A 26035-nucleotide genomic window follows, 5' to 3' on the forward strand; every position below is an offset into this window, starting at 1 on the left:
CAACCTCAGAGGAGAATGAATCCAGCCCTTAAGGACATTGTCAAGGAAGAATTGTAAAAACTGCTGGATGCCGGATTCATTTACCCCATCTCAGATAGTGAATGGGTGTCCCCTCTGGTGTTGGTTCCCAAGAAAAATGGGAAATGGAGAATTTGTGTGGACTACCGAGAACTGAACAAAGCTACCAAGAAAGACCATTTCCCTCTACCTTTCATAGATCAAGTGTTTGATGGACTGGCAGGAAAGAAGTTCTTCTCTTTCCTGGACGGGTTTAGCGGGTACAACCAAATCCAAATCAGCCCGGAAGACCAAGATAAGACCACCTTCACTTGTCCTTGGGATACCTTTGCCTACCGAGTTCTTCCCTTTGGGCTATGCAATGCTCCTGCTACTTTCCAGAGAGCTGTCTTGAGCATCTTCTCGGAGCTGGTCCATGATGCGGTGGAAATTTATATGGATGACTTCACTCCTTATGGGTCCAACTTCCAGGAAGCATTGTCTAATCTGGGAAAGGTCCTAACCAAATGCATTGAGATGAACCTGTCCCTTAGTCCTGAAAAATGTGAATTCCTGATGACTGAAGGGACCGTGCTAGGCCATACCATTTCTTGCCAAGGGTTACAAGTGGATCCTAACAAAATTGCTCTCATCAAGAAGGTTCCACCTCCCCAAAAGGTAAGGGATGTTCGGAGTTTCTTAGGATTAGCAGGGCATTACAGGAGATTCATTAAAGACTTCAGCAAGCTAGCCTCGCCATTGTTTGGCCTGTTGGCAAAAGATGTGGAGTTTAAATGGACTGACGATTGTCAGAGGGCTTTGAATGAATTAAAGGAAAAGTTGGTGTCAGCCCCAATCTTGAGAGGTCCAAACTGGGCCCTACCTTTCCACATCCACACTGATGCCTCAAACAAAGCCATAGCGGCAGCTTTAGGACAAGTTGAACAAAAACTTCCATATGCCATTTACTTTGTTAGCAAAAACTTGTCCAAAGCCGAACTGAATTACACTGTAACCGAGAAAGAATTCTTGGCTGTGGTCCATGCACTGAACAAGTTCCGACATTATATTACTGGCTATAAAACCTTTGTACATACGGATCATGCTGCGATTAGATATTTAATGAATAAACCAGATGTGAATGCTCGTATTATTAGATGGTTAGTTTTGTTGCAGCAGTTTGATTTGACCATTGTTGACAAACCAAGTAAAGAAAATGTTGTTGCTGACTTTTTATCTAGATTGGATTTGTCTGCAGATGAGGATGGAACAGTGGATGACCAGATGCCCGATGAACATCTGTTTGCTATCTCAGTACTCTCTCCATGGTTTGCTGATATAGCAAACTACCTTGTTTCAGCATAGTTCCCTCCGCACCTATCTTCAAGAGAGAAGAGCAGAATCATCAGAAAAAGTGCCTCATTTACTTGGATTGGGGGCAATCTGTTCAAGCTTGGCCCTGATCAGATCTTAAGGCGTTGTGTAAGGGAGGAGGAAGTCTTTGATATCCTCCTCACCTGTCATGATGGGCCTTGTGGAGGACATTTTGCAGCAAAGAGGACTGCCTTCAAAATCCTGCAGGCAGGCTACTATTGGCCCACACTTCATCAAGATGTTAGAAGGTATATCAGCCGATGTGACCAATGCCAAAGAATGGGGAAACCGACTCAAAGGGATGAGATGCCTCTCCAACCTCAAGTGACTCTTGAGCCATTTGAGAAGTGGGGTATGGATTTTGTGGGTCCAATCAACCCTCCTTCGAGGCAAAGGTCTTACATCATTGTGTGCACTGACTACCTGACAAAGTGGGCAGAGACTAAAGCAATCAAAGCAGCAACAGAAGAAAAGGTGGCCGAGTTCTTAAGAGAAAACATCTTCTACAAGTTTGGCTACCCAAGAGAGCTGGTCACCGATCAAGGGAGCCAGTTCACATCCAACCTAATTGAAGACCTACTAGCTCATCACAAAATCAAGCATAGGACTTCCAACCCCTATCATCCACAGGCAAATGGGCAAGTGGAAGTCACCAACAGAGCATTGGAAGGGATTTTGACTAAGGTGGTGAGCAGCAGTAGGAAAGATTGGGCAGATCGCCTGGTTGAGGCCACATGGGCTTACAACACCACCTGGAAGACCAACACCGGCTTCACACCTTATGAGCTAGTCTATGGGAAGAAAGCTTTGCTGTCCATTGAATTTGAATACAACACTTTGAGGATGGCAGCTCAGCTGGACCTAGATCTCAGCCATGCACAACAAGAAAGGTTATTGCAGCTGAATGGACTGGACGAGCACCGAATGCAGGCCCTCCTTCACTCGGAAGTGGTTCAACTTCAGAGAAAGGTGTGGCATGACCAACACCTCAATGACAAGCAATTCCAGCCAGGAGATTGGGCATTGTTGTATGACTCCAAGTACAAAGATTTCAAGGGGAAGCTGAGAACTAGATGGCTGGGACCATATGCAGTGGAAAAATGTCATGACAATGGATCTATTCTTATTCGGGCCATTGATGAGGAAGCCATCCCCATGCTTGTCAATGGGCATCAATTGAAGATCTACAGGAAACCTCTCTCCAGACAAGAGTTCATCAAAACTATGGAGAAGTCAGTGTTGGTCATAGAGAAGGGTTCTGCCTCTGCTTTGGGCATACCCTGAAAAATCTAAAAAAAAAAAATAATAATAAATAATAAAGATCCTTGGGTGAAAACCTTTCTAAGGCTCCCAAGGCAGGTGGTAGGGGTGAAAACCTCATTGAGGCACCCCTATTGTCTTTCAAAAAAAAAAATATTTGAAAAAAGATCCTTGAGTGAAAACCTCTCTGAGGCGCTTAAGGCAGATGGCAAGGGTGAAAACCTCATTGAGGTGCCCCTGCTATCTTTCAAACAAAAAAAAAAAAAAAAAAAAAAAGAGAAAAAAGAAAAAAGAAAAAAATAATAAGCAAAAAAAAAAAGAGGACAGCGAGTTTATAATGTGAAATTGCATGCAGGTTGCAGGTGTTCTATGAAGGAGAGGAGGTCTTTCAACTCAAAGCCAAGGATCCTTATCATGCTGCCAGGAGACCTCACCAGCACCTCCTCCAAGAATACTCATTTTCTCCAAGGTATGTGCACAATTTCATCACGGCTTGAGTCTTCTATAGGAAGATGCAGACTTTCTACAGGAAGGTGCAGACTTTCTACAGGAAGTTTTGTATTTCTACAGGAAACTTCCTTTAGAAGTTCAGGACGGCCTAGAATTCATTTTATGAGGAGATCTAACGACCAAGGATCGGTTTGGACACATGCAAGCTACTGTTGTCACCCTTACACACTGCCGTCACCGCTTTCTACCATCCTTGTCGACATGCAATGAAGTTACCTGCACCATCAAAGCAGATCATTGAGTTATCAAGAGAAAGCAATTTTTAAGATGAAAAAACGCTGAGATGTCATACCATATCCATCCCAGCCATCCATGAGCTCTGTGAGCATGATCGTGGGGCCATTGCCTTCATCGTGCAGCATGCACCCGAGGAGGAAAAACGGTTACAGGACATCCCGCAGGAGTCCCGTAACAGTTAAGCCCGCTAGAGTGTACACCATTCACAGCACTTGCCATATGCAATGAAAATGCGGGCGCATGCAGCCGAAGCATCAAATCCATCGTCAGCGGCCTGTGAATATGAACCTCCGGGCCTGTGCAAATCCACCAGTAGCAAATAAATCCACTCATCATCGTCCAAGAACCGAAAATCGTGTTGCGGCCACACAGGTAAGTGCCTCGATCCTTTCTTCCGTCGAATTGCATGAATGTTAATTTGAAAATGTTTGCAAAGTGTGAAGTGAATGTGTTGAGAAGTTGTATGGCCATTTGACTGGCCACGTCGACCAGTTAATGGTCTAGTCGGATGTTTGGGTGGCGGTCGTGGCAAAAGAAATGGGCAGTACACACGTGAGAGCAATCCCGTCGGGAAAAACGAGTTTAACAGAAGAGATGGCGGCGGATCTGCGGGGAATGATGCGGCAGTAAGGGAACTCGCAAGCAAATGATGGGATGACTTCGTCCAACGGTCCGGCAGGGACAGCTCACCCCCGCGCCATGGATTCCACCGATTCAAATCTAATCGGCTAGATTGCCACCCCATGCATTTATCATTCACCGTTTGAGACTCGAGTGATCATCCGAATCCCTCTGCAGCTCGATACTCCGAGTCTTTGGCCCTCAGAACGCCTGTGAAGCAACACCAAGAGTGCAGACCCACTGCAGTATCCCCCAGAAATCGCACACTGCTCCTACAGGAAAGCTGTTTCTACAGGAAGTCGGATTCCTCACGTCAAAAGGTGGCGGATTAAAAAGGTAAGCCTGAACTCTCCATGCAATTTGTTTTTGAGGGTTGCAGAATCATCGTCTACAGTCTGGTCGTAGAAAATTGTTGCAAATGTTGTCTGCCGTGCATGAACTGTCGTCCTACAGGATGTCAGTGTAATTAAGCTGTGTTAAGGTCTTCAGGAGATAAGCTTCGTGAATTATATGCATGACAGAAGCGTAATTCTACGCTCTGTCCCAGTAGGCCAAATTTCTTCCGCATTCGCCACCTCTAGCTAAAGCAGCAGTTTTTCACCATGCCGGGTGGGTTCATCAGAAGGGAACCCACTGATTCAACAAAGTTAAGAGAAAATCCTGAGGTGGTGGAGCTCTTCACACGAGCGCAATGGATATCCTTCTGTGACAAATTGCAGGGCTATGACGACGAAGTGGCAGAAGAGTTTTTGCAAGCTCTGAGGCCGAAATCCAAAACATTGGCCACCGTTAACTTCAGGGGTTTAAGCCTCAAACTCACCCCACAATTCATCAGCCGAGTTACTGAGCTCCCAATGGGATTGCCATGGGATAAAGAAGAAAGGAAATTGGGCCAACAGGCTAAGAAAGAATTCTTTCCACCAGAGGAGGAATTCTCAGAAGACAAAAATGGGGTTCGTAGAACCAGTTTACTGCCACCGTGGAATGAAGTTAGCCTGCAGATTATGAAGTACATCACCTGCGAAGGCCGTTTTAGCATTGTATACGGGTACCACTTTCGGTTACTCACTGAATTAAGGCACCAGATGGATCTACCTGTAGAAAACAAGCTCAGTCTCCCCCACTTTCTATTACAGTCTCTGATTGAGTGTGCCACCAAGTTGAAAGAAGGCACACCAGACCAGGTAGCCCACCATGGACTCATCAAACTCCTCGTGGAGGATGCGCTCCACACATACAAGGTTCCTCTCTCATGGGAAGCCTTCAGAAATTTGACAAAGGATGGGGATATAAAGATGCTGACCGAAGAGCTCGGTTCATCTAGCAGTGAGGAGAAAGAGTCAGTGCCCGCAGGAAAGAAAGAAACAAGCCAGAAGACCACGACCACGGAGCAGAAGAAAAAGCAAGAGGAGAAACAAGAGACAAAGGGTGCCAAAGAGAAAGATGACACACCCATCTTGACAACAAGAGAGAAAAGGCTGCAAGGCAGAGTGGACAAGGCTGAGAAGGTCCACATCAGCAAAAGTGCCTCGACAGCACCCGCAACCAAGTCAAAAAGCAAAACTCATGCAGCAAAGCAAACCAAGGCGGTGACACCTGTTTCTACAGGAAAACCGAAACCGGCTTCTACAGGAAGCCCGAAATTAACCGGAAAAGGGTCTTCTACAGGAAGCCCGAAATTGACTAAAACAGGATCTTCTATAGGAAGCCCCGAAAAAGTGAAACCCAAGGAGAAGAAAGCTGATATTCGTGAAACGGAGGCAGCAGCTGTGCTGGCCGCCCTCAGCACACCTCCTAAGCCAAAGGAGAAGAGAAAGAGGGAGACCCCTCTATATTTTAAAGCTCGAAGAAGTGTGAGGATAAAGACGGGCAAGCCACAGCCTCCGTCCAGCAGCCCGATCATTATTGAAGATGCCCCTACTTCGCCCAAGGAAAGGTCCCCCTCAAGGATATCAGTCACCTATGAGAGGGGGAGCCCGAAGAAAACTACGTGGCAAGAAAAGTTAGACCAATTGACTGAAAAAGCTCGGCTATAGGATGCTGAAGATGCTCTACAGGAAACCTTAGCCAGGCTTAAAGAAACTGAGAGAATGGAAGGAGAAGCACCCTTATCACCACCAAGGGAGGGTGAAGTAGAGCCACCAAAGGAAGTGGAAAAAGAGCATATACCAGAGCCCAGCCCTCAGCCAAGTCTGAGTTCATATTACAACTTTTTAGAGGCTGGCAAAATTATACCTCAGAAATTTATTGTGCCACTGTTTTTTGCATTGGACGAAGAAAGAGTCCGCACACACACGTGGATGAAAATAGCCAAGTCAAAGGGGGTGGCGGACATAGGTCCCTTACAGGAGTAGCTCAAGGAGGCCAGAAGTGAATTGTCCATGGCTAAACATGTGGAAAATTGCCAATGCGTGTTCCTACAGGAAGAAAACCAGAAGCTGAGGTTGCAGCTACAGGAGCTGAGGGCAGGGACAGGTACATCATCCAAGGACACCACAAAGGATCAGTAAGGCAAAAAGGAGCTGAACACTGGTCTTGGGGAGCCAACCACACTTCTACAGGAAGCAGAACAGCAAGCACAAATTGAGGTGCAAGCTCTCAGAGAACAGCTGCAGCAGAAAGAAGCACAATTGGCCTGCATGGCCAGCTGGGCCATGGATGCTATCCAATGCAGGCAGCCGGCCAAATCTTATGGCTTGTACTTGAAAGACCAATGGCTGCAATTCCAAATCAATACCTTGGCGCAAAGAGGTATCTCTCAGCTCCAAGACCCACAACAATTCACTGAAGTTTGCAGTACTAGTTCATCAGAGGATAGGGCCAAATTAGCGGAGTTCTACCTCCATAATCTGGCCCTGCCTAATGTAGTTTCATGGGATCCCAATACGGCCTTGGGAGATATGCAATTAATGGCCTTTGCCTCATGGCTGAACCATGAGGACAAAAGAGCAGCAGAAGCCAAAGCAATCATGAACCGAGAGCTGAACGAGCCATTGCTCATCAGACCAGAACCAGGGGATCCAGTTGCACTAATCTTGGCACACCAACATTTGTCCACTGACCCTCAAGCTTCATTAAGATATATGGATCAATAGGCCCAAGCCATAGCTCATTTTGAGGACATGGAGAGACTGCTAGGAGACAACGCTGTCCAAGCATGCACACGCAGATGGAATACATTGGCACACAGTCTGAAAATCCGAGAGTACCATACCCCAACTCGGATGAGGGAAGCTCTGGTACGGGTAGCCCTCTATAAGAAATCCATGCAAAACCTCCAGGCCAGCTGGATTAGCCTTAAACTCAGCCCACCACTGCTGCTAGGATTGATGGAAGGCAGCACAGAGAAAGATGATAATGAACAGTGGGAAGAGGTAAACAGAAGGGCTGGGTTTCATATTAGCAAGGAGGACACTACTACAGAGGCTTGGGATGTAAGGGTAGCAGTAAAGGCAATGAAGGATGAAGAGTTGGACTAGTTGCTCAAGGATGAGAAAATATTTTAGCTGGGGGGTGATGATGAGCCCCAATTTTTGGTAACAATTTGGGCTCATTTGGCCTACTTACCTTGCTCAACCCTTCATTTTTTATCACTTATGCATCATTTCTTAGTATATTCGTGTTATTTGTAGGAAGAAGGGCAGTCATTATGCCTATGTGGCTAATACATGATGATTTCAGGTTTTTTGACATTAAATGGAGCAAAGACCACGCAGATGGAGACAAGGAGACAGCCAAGGTGGCATTGCGGGTTTGTAGGAAGGTTGTCCACATCCTTGAATAACCTTCCTCGTGATCTCCACCCCAACTCCAAGCTCCAACAACTATCACCACCGAGCTAGAAGGCAGCCAACGGATTCTACAGGAACAGCAGTTTACTTTTAGTTGGACAGCCAAGCCCCACTAATTGAGGAGGCCAGCTTGGCCCTCATCATGTATAAATATTGAGGCTGTAGCCTTCGATAAAGACTCTTGAACCTTTGTTGTAGATTTTGAATCACGAGCTGTAGCTCTGTTTTTGCTCTTTGTAAGCCAATTTTGGCATGTTGTTAGACTCATGATTATGATCTTTTAATAAAAGGCAGGCAGATTTGGATTCAATTCTGAGTTCTTAGAGGAGCTATAGCTCTCAGGTTAGGGCCCAACCTGAGAGCAATAGACCTCCTTTTCTTTGTATTGTTACTTGTCTTTCCTTTCAGCATTTCATTTCTTTGCCTTGACATGCATTTGAAAAACATAGTCTGCTGATTCAATTTTCTTGATGTGATTAAGTAGGATTAGTTTATGGATAAAGTGCTTTCAGCAGCTTAGATTAGAGTAGGAGGATTAGACTTCATCAGAGCTCCAAGAAAAGGTTGATCGTGCACTCACTGCCACCTCTGTTTAGAGAGTGGGGGTGTAGACCGTGCCAACCACCAAAAAACGCAGTCTTATATGTTCATGCAAGCTTTAAAGTCATATTTCCATTGGTAGAAGTATCCATGCAGTTAGATCTTGAGCAATAACCCCTTGTTTCAGCTCCATGCATGATTTCTCTCTTAACTTACATCGTTGTTCTTTGATTTCTAATAAAACAGTTAGAATAGGTTGATGAATCCTCGGTTTTGTGCAAGACAAAGGTGATTTGTTTCATTTACACTGCGCAGCACCACTTCAACACTTCCTTATCCTCCTCAGTCATCCCTAAGCCACCTCCTTACCTCGCAGCTAGATCCTTTGCCCACCAACTCTTCTATTATCCACGTTGCCTCATCTTTTCGGCCTTCCATTGCCTCTACCCTTCTATCGACCAACCAACTTTATACACTCTCTCCCCAGCTCATCTCTCTATCCCTGAGCCATCACAAGCTCCCCTTTCATCTTACCTATCCACCCATACAGCTCCTTCACTCCTCCATCACCCAAAACTCCGACTGCAGAACATCCTGTAGAAGTTAACAGACTTCCTGTAGAAATCCCAAGCTTCCTGTAGGATCCCCTGCAGACATGTTGTAGAAGCCTGCAAACACGGTTGCCAAGCACCTGAACATTGTGAACTTCTGTGGAATGATGTTAGGGATCCCCTGGAACCTCTCAGAGTCCTCCTGACCTTTCCCAAGCCTTCCTCCCCTTTGAACTATCCCTGCACAGTCAAGACCCAGTAAGAAGCACAATCATAATAACTCCAACCACTTGAGCAAAAATACAAAAAAAGCGTGTTCTCTTCAATGGAAGTAGTTTAAATTCATGCATCTCATATCACTAGAAGTAATGGCATCATTGTTAGGAGTTGCATTCCCATCATTGCATTGTAAGGATTAAGCTGGTCAGATTAGGGTTTACTAGGGTTTCCATGTTTGGTTGGCTTTCAGTTCATTCTTGCAAAGTAGGTTAATTTCCTTTGAGATAGCCTTCGTTCATCATTTAGAAAGCTTCTTCTGAGAACATATAGAAGTTGGCTTGAGCCCTAGCGGACTTGTGCCAGCTGACCAAGTGACAGCTGTGACAAGAGCTAGTACTTGTGCATACAGCACCGTCGCTTCCAAGTTTGTTACGAACTACCGGGTTGATAAAATTAGAGAAGGAATCTCCAGGAGTTGTAGCATTATTGCTACAATACTGGAGCCCACCAATGACCCTCACTAATAATGCATATATATGGTGGCATTCATTGACCATCACCTTTTTATATCTTGGTGAGGGTTGAAAAATGTCACCATAAGCTCATTGGTGATGGTCAAAATAGCTTTCATCATGAAAAATTGAATGTCACCAAAGGCCACATCACCAAAAGTATAGGTTTTGTGGTGATATTAAAGGTCCATCATGAATAGTTATTATAATGACAGATAATGACTATCACCATTTCATATGAACAACAGTGATTTATGGTGAAATACCTTTCATGACCCTCACCTTGATGCATATATATGGTGACATTCATTAACCATCACCATTTCATATATAAAAAATTACTTTTGATAATGGTACGTTAACTACCCTCACTATTGATACATGTATACAGACAAATAGTGATCATCACCATCCCCTATAAATATTAGGGCATGATGGGTTCGAACCACCAACCACCTTCTTGTAAAGAAGATGCTCTTCCATTGAGCTAGCACCCTTCAAAGAATTACACTGATTTTTTTTCCTTCGAGAGAATAGATATTCACAAGTCAAATGATTCTTTTAATCTTGACCATTCTGAATTATGTAACAACTCTTCTATCTCTTCTATGCTATTCTACCCAAATTTCAAATGTACCTATCATTTAAGGAAATAAGGTAGTTTACAATCATAACAAACAACAATTGAGAAAATAATATAATTTACAATCATGTATAGAATCACATTAAATAATTGTGCCAAACCTCGTTAGTTGCACTGTCATCCACCCATGTCCTTATAATTGTTGTAACCTGGAGCCTCATTTGGCCATCAAAATACAGGTAACTATAGACAAAAGTATTTTCAACACCATGATGAAGTTGTTTCCATAATTATTTTATTGGACACAACCAAAGATGTGAAACTGACAAAAAATAATTTAAACATACAGAAAACAACATACTATGTTAGAAACAAAATAAAAAGTTGTTGATTGGTAGCCTATAATGCTGAGTTAGAATGTTCACTTGTTGCAACATTAAAAAATATTGTCAAGGAAGTATTTTTATCAAGTCCACACATCTTCCATGAAGTTTCATTACCCTGACCAATCACAATGTACGTTGAAGATGGCCCTTTCTACAAAATTATCCATGTAAATGGCATTATTAACTGATAGATTATTTCAAAATAGAACTATATAGGTTAGGCTACTTTCTCAATGCCTTGTCAATGCTTTGATAAAAGTGATATAATTAAAATATACTAAATATGAAATTAGGTTTCCAATTCCAAAGACCATAAAATCTTTATTACAAGATAGGAGAAGAGTATTAATTAGGACCTAAAATTAATGTATCTAGGAATTACCTCAGTTTATCATATATTTGCACATTAGATAAGCATCATACTAAACAAACAATCTTCTGAAATAACAGAAATAATATATCAATGATAGAAAGGCAAAAGTGAGCAAGGATAAACCTTTTCCAAAGATGAACAAGGTCCTATAATACCTTGAATCTTTACAGCCTTAAAAAGGTTTACTTCAAAGGTGCCACTGCAATAAACATAGTATGTTAGATTTAATTTAGCACAAATTTTCTTACTTACAAAATCTTATCAAATCATCAAATGTGAGTTGAGACACATTTTGAAAATCATGTAGAAACTTCTAACAAATTAATACGTTTTAAAAATAAAACTGCAGTATGATTCTTCTCTTTTAATAAGAAAACTGCACAATTTCCACTAGTTGGATGGTAGATATCATCAAGTTCTCATTCAAACACAATCTTTCAACATAATCAATAAACAATTACAAACACACAGGTGTGAGAGATTTAAAGATGTGATTTTGTTAAAATCCAGAAAAAAGCCATATTAGCATACATAATGAGCCATGTCAAAAATGCAAAAAAGAAAAAAATATTATATATAGATATAGATTATGCTAAAAAAATAGTGTTGACTCCTAGTATTGATCTCAATCTGAATAAAATATATCATCAAGTTCTCATTCAAAATCGTTATAGAAAAGTCCCCAACTCTTCAGACACATTCTTTCAACACAATCAGTGATGAATTATAATCAGCACATAAGTGTTCCAAATTTAAAGCAATTGAAAAGAAAGAAAAAAATAGTATTAGCATACATAAAGACATGTCAAAAAAAAAAAAAAAAACATTATGAACAAAATAACAATGATAGCTAGCATTGATCATTGAACATTGCTTAGTGAAAATCATGTTAATGACTTGATGTAGTGTGGATCGTTGACATCCATAGATCTGGCTCATATATGTACATCAAATATTATTAATTAAGGTGAGTCTTCCTAGAAATTATCAAGTGTGTGCTCTACCACAAAGCTAATAGCATATTTGGATTCTTCCCTTGCTATATCAAAAGCGAGAGAATCCATTTCCCTCTCTTTCTCTTTTGACCTCAAAAGGATATAAAATCTCATTAATTAGTTCCTACTTCACTGTCCTCTCCTAGCTTAAGATTTAAATGTGGAACACTCTCTTTTGAATGTCAAGCAACACCAAACCAAACAACAAAGTAGATATGAGCTTTCCTTAGAAAGGATGTTCTATTGCACATCTTCCAATAGGGCAACCCAGTACCTTGTTACAACTCCATTCCTATAACTTTCTTTGACTCCAACATCAAATCCTTTTTGATAAAGATAACAACTACAGTAATGGTCAATGCCCATACCAGAGTGTGCTACATGAAAAAATTTTGGGTATGAATATGATACAGTACTACTTCTTCATGAAAGTAAGTTGTGGTCTACAATAAAAACTGAGGGTAGGTTTCTAGTTTAAGCATGTCCCTATAAGGTGCAATAATCCTTTTTCCTCATCCTAATCACATGTGACACATGGATAAATGGTACATGATGAATTGACATCCTTACAGGTAATATCAATCAAAGGTTTTAACATCAATAGCTTCCATTACTTTACTAAACACATTATGACATAACATTTTTCTTCAAATCATCTACCATTAGTCTTTACTCCTTGTTTCCTACTAGAATCCTAGGTAGATAGCTCCTTACCCCTTAGGCAACAAACCTTTTATGGCCCGCACACATTTAATAATTACAATGAACTCTATAAGTTGTCAGGAGGATTATAATTCCAATAAATCCAACAAGTTTGTACGAAATTTATATGAGAAGGGAATGACTTAGAGGCCATTCCATTTTTTATTGATATTGATGAATATAAAACTTCAGTTGGGTGTTACCCTGTAAGAACATGATTGAAACTTGGGTGCAAGGTGATCAGAATCCCATGGATCCAACAGACAATAACCAAGTTATTAACCTGGGTCAGTGGAGTGTAGGATTGTGTTTATTGTATTCTCTCAGGGGATTGAGGACTTCTCAACTAATAAAAATGTTGAGTTGCATTGTCTCATCAGCATGGAGTTTCTCAGCTTGCCTCTATAGTTTTGGCCCTTCTCAGAGTAGTTTGCCTAACCCAATGGTAAATTCCATGCCAAGAACCACCGTGAACATTTAAAATACCAGCCAAATAGGCACCATCTGCATTGAGGTCAACCTCAACCTATCAAATAAATTAAGCCTTCAAATACGTAATTCCAATGTCATAGTCTGAACAGACAGGTCAACCTGAATAATAAGATTAAGGACTTCCCACTATTTGGTGAAAATTATGAGGTTCAAGTTCACCCCCCTTTAGCTCAAGATGCCCCTAAAGCAAAATAAGTATGTTGGAAAACACTAGTAACTATTCACACAAAAAAGGTGCAAACCAAAACATCTATAGACCTAAAGGCAACAAAGCTCTACCAACCAACAAAGTAATATGACTAAAATGAAATAGTCCTTGGGCTCCACTACAAAGTAAAAAGGAATCCACCCTGAGTTGTTAATCTGTAGGCCATCGTAGCCTTATCCTAGGCATACCTAATGACTTACCACTTATTATAACATTCAAAGGAAATCCTCTAAGTAGGAAATGAAAAGCAACGACTCTAGAATTTTATGATCAAGCCAACTAACACTATCTCCAAAACTAGTTCAAGGCTCTATAAGAAATACATAGGGAGGGCATGAGCATAGAGATCCTCTCTCAGACTTTTCAATGGAAGTAGTCTACTACAATGTTCAAAAACCATAAAGTAAAATCATGATCATATGTGTTCCAAACCTATTACTTTTCTAGATATTATTTACTTGTGGGGAGTTATTAGGTTTGAGGCTACAAAATGTCCTGAGACATAACTGATAAACTACTAATATTTCAAGTTAGTCTTATGTTAGAAACATTGGTGAACAACACAACCATCTTGACCAAAAAACCAAACATTGGTGTTATGTTAGCCTTCTACTACTCAAATGACAAAAGGTCATCTTAGCAACAAACCAAGTTGGCATGTAAAAGATATATTTAATGTTACAATTGACAAATAGTTTGCATCTCCATTGAATTTCCTAGTGCCCATCACACTCTTTCTACATGTTCCTAATTTCTATCTTTCTAAAAAGAGATTAATAAATCCTTCATTAGAAATTTAGAGAGAATACCTAAAAACAACCAAATCTTTGTAGAATTTTGTAGAATTTTTCTACAAATCAACTAGCTCTGATACCATGTAAAAATTTTCTACAAATTAGCTAGCTCTAATACCATGTAGAAATTTCCCACCTGTAGATCACATGGTAATGCAATGTACTAAAGAAAAACACATGATCTACTTCTACAAAAAATTTAGCGAAATCTTAATCAACCATGAGCAACATCAATAAGAACACATATAACTGATAAGAAGGAATCAATCACACATAACATAGAATAATTTACCCGGGGAAAGCACCTGCCTAAAACCCCATCTCTATATTATCATACAAGTGGAAATATGGTCTGGATTACACAAAGCCTTAGCTCGGAAGTTATCTAGCTCTCAGTACAATCCCTCTGCTGCTCATAGACAGTCAAAAGCTTCTCACAAACCTTCTCCTATGCCCTCCAAGCCTCCTATTTCCTTTTACAGTTTCCTTGGGGTCCAGTGCTACCACCTGTGTGAATTGGCCTCTTCACACACTCACTAACCTCTGATCTAAGTGCACAAACTTGAAGGAGATAAATCCTCATTATGGATGAGCTTCCTTTATAGGAAAAATATTCATCCAACTGATAGTACACTGTCCCTTCTCTGATCTCAACTGGGTCTTTGTCTGAACTGACATGCATGAGTTATTTAAGCTATAATATTCAGTTATCTGAAAATATTAGTTGTTACATGCATGCAAGCATTAACAAACTAAATCTCATTAATTGAACAACTTGTTAAATTAATCTAACTCGACTTGACTTAGTTAACTGAGCCAACTAATCACAACTCATCCTTATCTCTTTAACTTATGGATAAATTCACCAATTAATAGATAAAATGTTGTATGTCCTCACATAGACTTCAAGTTTGTTTTTCCTTAACTAATTAACTCATGGAGATTAATTAATTAATATTTTAAACTGCTGTTAAGACCAAATTCGTTTTTACTTCCTATAGATAGACCAGGGACTGCTATAAATAGGAAGGGACCCAGAAATGATATTTTTATAACTTTCTATTTTTAGCAATTTCACCTCTCACCCAAGGTGGCCAATAACCTCACTAGCCAAACTACTATTTTTAGACATGTTATTTATAGGAGTCCTATTTTTAGCACATTCTGAATTTAACATTTCTTGTTGCACATTTTTCAACACTCCCTCTCAATAAGAAAGGCTTTCTCTCGAACTCGATCTTGTAACTCTGGAATATTCTGCATGAAATACATCTACCCGATCCACTTGCTCCAACAACACTTGGAACAAAAACACTCCCAACTAACCACTCTGTTGGGCTAGGAACATACAATGATGCTGAAGCTCTACCTGCTGCTAACAATTGCTCCCTCTCTAACATCTGGCTACTGCAACATCTCCATGCATCTTGCACCATTGCACACCTCTCTGTGCCACCTAGCACTGTGCAAAACACTTGTGCCTCTCACATTGCTGCAGCCTGCTAGCTATGCACTGTCCTAGGATTCCCTGCACTGTCACTCTCTCTGCCACTCCATCCGCATCCGTCTCTACCCAGTCAGTCAGTTCCTGCTACTCCAGATCGAGGCTCCTGTAGCAAGGTCTCATCCAAGAGGTTGGGTACCTCAAGGATCCTGCCCCTCCTCCTTGGGATGATCACTCTAGATCGCCCCACCTCCTACCTAGAGGTATGGCTGCATGTGATCCCTCTGCCCACCTGGCTCAAAGTTTCCCCCTACTGGAGGTCTCTGCATGAGTATATGTCTCTACTCAATCTCCACTCAGCTTCCCCTGTTGTGGCTGCTCCACAACCTCCTAAAGCTACTACACCAATCATGGCTCCTCCATAATCGTTTGAGACTTCTTCTAGCGCTACATGTTGAGAGGTAATTTACTCTCCCTCTCAACCACCAAGTATCTAACCTCTGCCTTGCTCCTCGAGGCTTTGCATGCATCTTACACCTCAAGTGAATGTAGGTTCTTGGCTAGCACACCAATCAGCGATATCTCCCTCATCTGAACTCCGATTCAGCCAATTTTTTTTTGATTTTGGGTATTTTTCCGCAAGGAATCCAAATATACTATTTATTTTTGAAAATTTTGTATAGAAATTTTCAAATCTTAAATGCAAATTCTTGGCCCAAAACTCAAAACTTTGAAATCTCCTCTTAGTATATTGTTCTTGCTTGATCACCTGTGCTCCAATACCATGTAGAATTTTGTACAATTTTTCTACAAATCAGCTAGCTCTAATACCATGTAGAACTTTTCTACAAATTATCTAGCTCTAATACCATGTAGAAATTTCCCACCTGTAGATCACCTGGTAATGCAATGTACTAAAGCAAAACACTTGATCTACTTCTACAAACAATTTAGTGGAAGCTTAATCAACCATGAGCAACATCAATAAGAACACATATCACTGATAAGAAGGAATCAATCACACATAACACAGAAGAATTTACCCGGGGAAAGCACCTGCCTAAAACCCCATCTCTGTATTATCATACAAGTGGAAATATAGTCCAGATTACACAAAGCCTTATCTCGGAAGTTATCTAGCTCTCAATATAATCCCTCTGCTGCTCATAGACAGTCAAAGGCTTCTCACAAACCTTCTCCTCTGCCCTCCAAGCCTCCTATTTCCTTATGCAATTTCCTTGGGGTTTAGTGCTGCCACTTGTGTGAATTGGCCTCTTCACACACTCACTAACCTCTGATCTAACTGCACAAACTTGAAGGAGATAAATCTTCATCATGGATGAGCTTCCTTTATAGGAAAAATATTCATCCAACTGATAGTACATTGTCCCTTCTCTGATCTCAACTGGGTCTTTGTCTAAACTGACATGCATGAGTTATTTAAGCTATAAAATTCAGTTATCTGAAAATACCAGTTGTTACGTGCATGCAAGCATTAACAAACTGAATCTCATTAATTTAAAAACTTGTTAAATTAATCTAACTATACTTGACTCAGTTAACTGAGCCAACTAATTACAACTCATCATTATCTCTTTAACTTATGGATAAATTCACCAATTAATAGATAAATTGTTGCATGTCCTCACATAGACTTCAAGTTTGTTTTTCCTTAACTAATTAACTCATGGAGATTAATTAATTAATATTTTAAACTGCTGTTAAGACCAAATTCGTTTTTACTTCCTATAGATAGACCAGGGACTACTATAAATAGGAAGGGACCTAGAAATGCTATTTTTAGAACTTTCTATTTTTAGTAGTTTCACCTCTCACCCAAGGTGGCCAATGACCTCATTGGCCAAACTACTATTTTTAGACATGCTATTTTTAGGAGTCCTATTTTTAGCACATTCTAGATTTAACATTTCTTGTTGCACATTTTTCAACAATCTTCCCCTCTAGAGGTCTCAACCTACATTCCTTCAAGCAATTTTTACTATCTGAAATGATTTTATAATTTCACTAAAGAATCTTCATCAACATTCAATCAATGATTTGATATCTCCCCTTATCAAAATTGGCTACAAAATAGAGGTTGATTCCATATGATCTCAGGACTTCCCCATATGAGAATTATGTTCATTAAAGGTTGAGACCAATAGAACATGTGTCTCTTCCGTGGAGATCACAAGTTCAAAACTAGAGAGGGATCGAGCGTGTACATGTTGAATATTGCCCACTTAAATGAGGCTCTAAGGGTTGGTGTCCCCTTGGAGTGGGACCCCCATATGAGACTGTCTCCAGGCATCTTGGCCCTTGCCAAGTCACAAGTTCCTGCTAATACTGGTTTGCAGGCTATCAGTACTAGCTACACAATTTATTGTTAAAGGAAAAGAGAAGCACCAGGTGCACATATAGCTAATGTAATAAGTTATTTATTATTTACCCACTTCCATAACTAATTGAGAGCTTATGTGAATCAATAACACTGATTAAGATCCTCAAACTTAGGGCAACTAATAACACTATTTAACATTAGGAGAATCCTAACGAAACTTCATTGAGTATTTCTAGTACCACTATAAACCACTTGAGATATAGAGAGATATGTTTTATCAAAAAATACAACCTTACTATTTTATGAGGACAATCAGCTGTGTTGTATTGTTCCTTCACATGCTCTTTCTTCCTAGAAAAAGAAGGAAAGAAAGGTTAATAGAAGAAAAAAAAATAGGATAGGCATAGTGCAATGCAATACATCTTGCCCCACCTTTGTACATTCAAATCACCAGGCTCCAACCACTCCTGCATAACTGCTAGACACTATATTGATATGTGAATTTAAAGAAATAACCCTCCACATTAGGGAAAGAAAACATCATATGGTTGAAAATACCACAATAGAGCACGGATACTTACAAGTATAGCTTTTTAAATATTTGTTGTACATGATTCCTATCATATTACAACTACTACACTTTAACTTAAGGCAGTTGTGTGCAGAACACACCCATATTTCGCTTTTAAATGAACCACTTCTAAGAATCACATATTTTCTCCACACTACATTGGAGAAACTAAAAAATTCTTGCATAAATTTCTAAATACTACAATGCAATGTTTAGCCAATGCCTCAGCTTCAGGGGTTGAGAAACTTGATAGAAAATTATGTTGGAGGAGTTTTTCTAGATAAAAAGTTGCACTCAAAGTTGTCCTGAAATTTTTGATTTTCTTAGGCCTCCTCTTGAGAAAGACGAGCAACAATGCACATGTAGGATCCTAATAAGCATGGAGTAACATCTGAGCCTAGTTCTTTTCCAACTCAAAATAAAAAAATAGGCCTGACTATGGTAAAATTTCTAGAATTTGCAGGTAATCTCAGCAAAAATCCATCAACTCAAAGTCTGACAAGTTATATACAAGTAAGTTGTGCCTATATTCCTCACTTTGGTGCAGAAAAACCATGTTGGAAATGTAACCTGGAGGTGAGATTAGAGAGTATACTACGATAATTTTACAAGAAAACACCCAAAACAGTGATGCCATCATAGTGCACCTCACAGTGAAACTGCAAGAAAGATACAACAACTAACTCTACCTCGGGGTTAATTCAAGATGTTCTAAGATAAACAAGCCTCCATCACACCACATGAGAACAATTCCAAACATGATATTATCATTTCATGTAAGTCACCTCAGACCTTAAAGTTCCATTTCTTTCAAAACCAATGATGAATGTTCATCGATAAAGTCATAATACCTCTTGGATATAATTTTCATCCCCTTGTATTTAGTTGTTTCAACCTTCTATGAAGATTCCCACCTTTCTGCCAATCCATCACCTTCCAACATCCTAACCACTTCATACATCTTCGGACAATGACTAGGTTAAACTAAGTACATAACAGTGCTACCTGCACCATCTCCTCAAGTTCAACTATCATAATTGGGTTTAATATCCTTGTCTATCATGATGTCAAGCCTATTCTCCTAATGTAGTTTTTTAACCCAATCAAGCATCACTCCTTTCTGGTTTGTTGCCCAACCAAAATCCAAAGCATTTTTCCTAGTTATAAGTTCCAACAATAATATTCCAAAACCAAATACATTGGTCTTCTCAAAGGACTGGCCCATTGAAAGGTACTCAAGGGCTATGTGCCCAACAATACCCCTAACAGCTAAAGTCACATGTGAATCCCTGTGATCCAGAAGTTTTGCTAATCCAAAGTCACCACAATAGCTTCAAAATATTCATCCACTAAGATGTTGGCTTCTTTTACATCACGCTGAATTATCTTGGGATCACACTGCTCATGTAGGTACTGAAGTCCCCTAGCAGCTCCCAAGGATATCCTCTTCCTTGTAGCCCAATCCAATGCAGGTTTTCCATTAATGGTATCTCTCAAACGAGATGCAACACTTTTGTTCAGCATGTATGGATAAACCAATAGTCTTTCTGTGGATGTCATGCAAAATCCACGTAATCTCAAAAAATTCCTATGCCAACCAAGCTTATCATCTCAACTTTTGTTTGAAATTGGACTTCTCCCCCTGCTGCATTAGCATCTTTCAATCTTTTTACGGCTACAAGAGTGCCATCTTGTAGGCATCCCTTATACACATTCCCAAATCCTCCTGAACCTAGAATATTATTGCTACTAAAATTATCAGCGACAACCTGAAGCTCTTTGAAATGGAATCTCTCTAAATGTCCCAAGAAAACTTTTGCATCATGTTTCTCACTTAAATAATAATAATAATAAAATAAAAAAACTCGTTGATTGTGTCTTTGTCTCCACCAAAGGAAAATTCCAATTGCAAGGCCAATTTTACCAGAAAACCAAGACTCAAATCTAAATCTAAAGGCATAGTATGTTTTCTAGAAACTCCAGAAGGAGCTATAATAGTCGTTGATGTATTGGTATTCAAAGGCATAGGTGTTGGAGATTCTCTAGGGAAAAGGTGTACAACACCTGACCCACATAATAGAGGGTTTCCTTGAATATAGAAGGTCCTTGCATGAATAGCTAGGACTGAACCACTGAGATTGTTGTAGGACAAGTCCAGAAATGACAACACATAGATGTTGGCTAGTGATCCAGGAAATGGTCCATAAAGGTTGTTGTTATTCAGCCTCAGGTGCTTGAGGTTCTTCAGCTGTCCTAATGAAGTGGGTATAACGTTGTTGAAATGATTGATGGAGAGGTCTAGTGTTTGAAGCTTTCCAAGCTTCCCTAATGCTTCAAGAATAGGTCTTGACATGTCATTATTTTTCAGAACCACAAACTGAAGATTGGTGAGGTTCCCAATGCCTGCAGATAATGTCCTTGATAGGTTTTGGATGGAGAATCCCAATGCAGTAACTAAGTTATCAACATTATAGGTGACCATGTTCCAACTACAGGGATCCACAGAACTGCCATCCCAATTCACAATTATATTGTGTGGGTCATTCAGTCCACTCTTGATATTAATCAGAGCAACAAATTTTGGATTCACACTACTTGGGGAGAGTTATGTTGCCTGCAAAGGTGGTAGTGATACCCATAACTACCATAATACAAGACATGCCCAACAACATCCTTGCCTGTATTACAAAACTTGTACACCAATACTAACACATTCTCATTCACAGTTGTGAAGGAGGTGCAATGAAGGAAAGGATAGTAAGGAAGAAGAAGAGCATATGTTTTTAGATATATGTATTAAGGAGCAAAGAAAAAAATTCATACTTAGCATAAATACATAGGAGGAACAAGAAAGAAAGCAAACTTATCCCCACATCCTTTGAGGACTGCAATGAACAATAATAAACAACACCATGCAATGATCAATTCCCCTCAAAGGTGAAATGACAGCAAGAAAACACAGGCATGGTAACATTAAAATATCTCATTCCCTTCTTCCTTTTTCTCGATAACTGTTGGTCTTATTTGTTACATTGAATTTCCCAAATTCCTCTAGACATCTCGTACTTCACGCTTGCAAGGAGATTTGATCCCATCTCATCTCAAAGTATATCTCCACCATCATAGCCCACTTCTCAAATAAACTTGTAAAAAGGGAGAAAAAAAAGGCAGGCTTAGGAAATCCCCTCCATAGCCAGTCACTCTCTATACATATACGCCACCTGATTCACTTGTTAGGAAAGCCTTGTACTATACCATGATACTGCTTTACTTTCTTCTTCAAACTACTAATGCTTTATGGGAAGTCATCACCGTCTCTCAATCATCACTCTACCATATATTATTTCAATTTCTATTGGGAGTTTGACTTTCAAATCCCAACCCATCCAACATTCTGTTGCAGCTATGTTTCTGCAACACTCCTGCAAATTCCTAATATAGATATTCCCCTTATAATACCCCAACCCCTTTCACTCCATGGCCCTATATGATTCCAACAACTACTAAATTCATGAGATTCCATTCCATTCCATAAGTATTTTCAATCTCATCTCCCCACACACACAAGCATCATGAGAAAATATCACTTACAAGTCTAGCTACATGCCCAATTCAACAAGATGTCACACTACATATAAAGGGTCAACCATCAAAACACAGAAATAAAATAAATATGGATTCATGTACAATAGCAATTTTGGGATAAAGAAAAGTAATATGAGATATGAAGATCTGCAGGGTACCCATCCTATCAGTTGGACCAAGAAGGTTTGGCTTAATCCAAATTTATTTTGAGGTCGATTGAGGAAAACATATAATTTCCAATTTTAGTTTAGAATTGGACATGTTCAAGATGTGAGTGATCATTCTTGTGCTGCTCATAATGAATTGAGCACAACTTATGGTGATAAACTTCAAAGTTCATGAGGCTAAAAGAAAAATAAGTTGGGAAATGGATTTGGAATAACCATCTATCTTCCCTTTTTGAAAATGACATTAAAAGGAAAAGAGAAACCTGTCACCATTAGAGAAAAATGTCCCTATAAAAAGAATAATGTGTGCCTGTGTAGGATAGGAAGAAATGTATAGTAGATGATATCATATCCAACCCAAAATTCCACTAGTACTTACTTGAACAAAAGACCAAGGGATTGATTTCCAACCTCAAAAATACGTTTGAAAGAGTCCTTGAACATAGAATGAGAAAAGATTTATGCTAGCATAACAAGGCCACGTCTTCTTTCAACTACTACTGTCATTTTAGTAACCCCAAGCTGAAATGAAAAATTTTAACAAAAAAACTCATTAAACAAGTACTGATAACTTCCTACAAACATATTCATCTCAGTCATAAAGAAAAAAATCCAGCAATGAACTCATGTATTATGCTCATTTCTAGTTGTACTAACCAGTACAACATAATATTGGAAAACAATCGAGTAGACATTTTCGAAACTAGAAACTAAGCACTTTAGCATATATATACCAAACTAAGTCACCTGAAACTGGGACATGAGGATTAGAGTGTCCACTACTAACACGTAGACCCCAAAAAATAGGACAAAGAGAAAATAATATTGTATAGTAATAATGATATAATCTAAGAGAATATAATATTGTATAATAATAATCTAAGTCCACAGCCCAACACCAAATTGACATATAAGATCCCCTTGTTTGTGGGACAAAGCACCCCCTCTGTGAAGTAATTTGACTGCTTAGTCTATGGAGGTGTACACACTACACACCCTACCCTTGTCTAGATTCAAACTTGTGACCTCCAAAGAGAACATGTTCTTAACTGTTAAGCCCATTCAACTTGTGTGCAAGTGTGTGCATTAAAATTACAGAAAGGAAATATTAAGATAAAGATGTAAATATTTTTAACATTCAGATATAAGAATGCCAATAAAGTATAGATCATACACACACAATAACAGGAAAAAAACTCAAGAGTCAGAACAATTGTTCTTCATTCAATGCCAAAAAATGTATTAAATAAATACAATGATACCATAGATAAGATTGCCAAAAGACAATACAAAATAGGGTAGATTCATTGAAGTATCTCATGAGTGATGAGCCATATGATATAGTCTGTCCTCCTGCATCATATAATCAAAACCATCAAGATCACCACCATTTCCATTGTTGTTATGATCTTCCCCTTTCTCTATATTGAGATAAGATCTGCATCTACTGAAGTGGGCCATCATCAAAAGTGCACAGTTGTAACACTGGTGAACTAATATCTGCATCTACTAGTGTGGACTATCATCAAAAGTGACCAACTCTAGAGCCAAAGAAAGGTTACTTGGGAGCGGGAATGGGAGCAAAATTTTCAGATGCCCTCCATTTGGGAGCGATTCGGGGAGAGATTTTTTTATATGATATATATTTTCCTATATTTGATGTATATATGTCAACAAAAGCATGTAGAATGATGAATTAGATATTAAAAAACATAGATTGAACCATATAACAACAATCATCTAGAAGTTATAATATTCATCAACCACATCCACAAGTTAGTAACATAGTAACATACAACATTTTGAGTCTCATGATTCATCAATCTTAAAGTTTCAAGCTTTCAAAATTCCATTCATAACATTTATCATCATTGATCATAAAAGTTGTACTTTTAAGCTAATTGTAACCATTACAACAAATAATATCCAACATGAAATGAAATGTTATAAAATGAAATGAAATGAAACAACTTTAAACTTTCATGAAGCATCATATTCATAATTCATTACCAATGAGTTATAATTGCCAACGTCAAACTTAAAACTTAAATTTTCATATATTGTTTACAAAAAATATCATAATAAATATGAAAGAGTCAACAGTTATAAAACTAGAAACTATAAATGACAAGTAAATCTATTATCTATTGTTAATTCTTGGGCCTCTTACTACCACGAGAACTGTCTAATTTTTTAGTCTTGTTGGAAAATCAGGGTCTTTGTCATTAATATCACCCTCTAAGAATTAATATCTAGAGCTATCTTTATCATTACCTCTAGATCTATATAGGGATATTTTTCATTAATATCACCCTCTAAGAATTAACATAAGATAAAAAAACCATGGCATGTCAAGTCAAGATTTTGTTTGAGTGATGGGTACATTTTTAGTAAGGCCATGATAGAGGAGTTCGACAACCAATATCACTAACATCAAGGTACATGGAGGTATTGGTTCCCTTGATTAAATATGAGTTCCATACCCTAATACATGACAAAATCTAATGGAAACATTACAATCCCCCCAATCCTAAAAAACTGATAATTCTGTTGGATTTTGAATGAGATCTAAAATTATACTTTCTCCATATGAAATCTAATGATGTCGAAACCACTCTCAAACATCCTGATTCATTTCAAGTAATGTTAAAAATTTAAGTAAAAGTGACATTATACTTAATCTTCATTTTCATCCTTTTACTTAAATAATTTAACATTACCATGAATCACATATCAATACTAGGGCCATAGGCTTGATCATTAGGTTGCCCCACTCAAAAATTATTTGTTTCTTTGAAAAAAAAATACATTTGGAATGTTATTGTACAAAAAATATTTGCAAAAAAGACTAGGGAACTCCCCTAATCACTCCCTAAAAACCAGGGAGTGATTTTTTTAAAGGGAGCGTGCTCCCGACTAGCTCCTGAGCAGAGCACGAATTGGGAGCAGGTTCTTGGGGGGGTGCTCCCCCACAACCCTAGGTCATAGTATTAAGATCAAAATTGGTCAATGCTAGTAGACAATACAAAATAGGGTAGATTCATTGAAGGATATCAAAGTGATGAGTCATAAGCTATAGCCTGTGCTCTTGCATCTCATAATCAAAACCATCAAGATCACCACCATTTCCATTGTTGATGTGCTCTCCTCCCTTCTCCTCCATATCAAGTTGAGATCTACATCTACTAGTGTAGGCCATCATCAAAAGTGAGCAGTTCTAGGACTGGTTCATTAATATCCTCATCCGCTAGTGTGGACCATCATCAAAAGTGACCAACACTAGGGTGAGAGTATCAAGATCAAAGTTGAACAATGCAAATTCAAGGTAGGTCTCCAAAACCATATCATCAAGAAATACATCCTACATCTTTTCCCTTCCCTGCTTTACAAGGAGGTAGTGTACATATACACCAATGTCTCCACTATAGAGTCTAGACTACTCAAGCATGTTCTTCATAGTCCACACATTCTTGATGCTCCAGTCCATATAGAAAGAAGAGGATGAAGTAATATGAGATAAGATCTTAATGAATCTCTACTATGGAATAATGTACACTGGCACAAGTGTCACCCACCAAGCATAGGACTTCTTAATCTACTTGACTTTGATCACATCATAGCCTTTGAATCTAAGAATTGAGATGAAAACTCAATGAAGGCCACCTCTCGAGAGTAGATTTATCCTAATATATCCTGCTATACACAATCTTCCTCCCCTATAAAATTATCTCTCCATGTGTGCAGGGAATCTACATGATAAGCCCAACATTGAGCCATTGTTG

General features: G+C 39.1%; 1 pseudogene; it reads right to left on the reverse strand.

Annotated features, from left to right (window-relative positions):
- Positions 1 to 12737: 12737 nt before the first annotated feature.
- The window catches only part of LOC149142779 (protein CLAVATA3 INSENSITIVE RECEPTOR KINASE 6 pseudogene), a 56630-nt pseudogene continuing 43332 nt past the window's right edge, over positions 12738 to 26035 (reverse strand).

The sequence above is a fragment of the Pinus tabuliformis genome, chromosome X (assembly GCF_031772625.1).
Source record: "Pinus tabuliformis cultivar Carrire ecotype Pingquan chromosome X, CPIR1, whole genome shotgun sequence".
Classification (NCBI taxonomy): Eukaryota; Viridiplantae; Streptophyta; class Pinopsida; order Pinales; family Pinaceae; genus Pinus; species Pinus tabuliformis.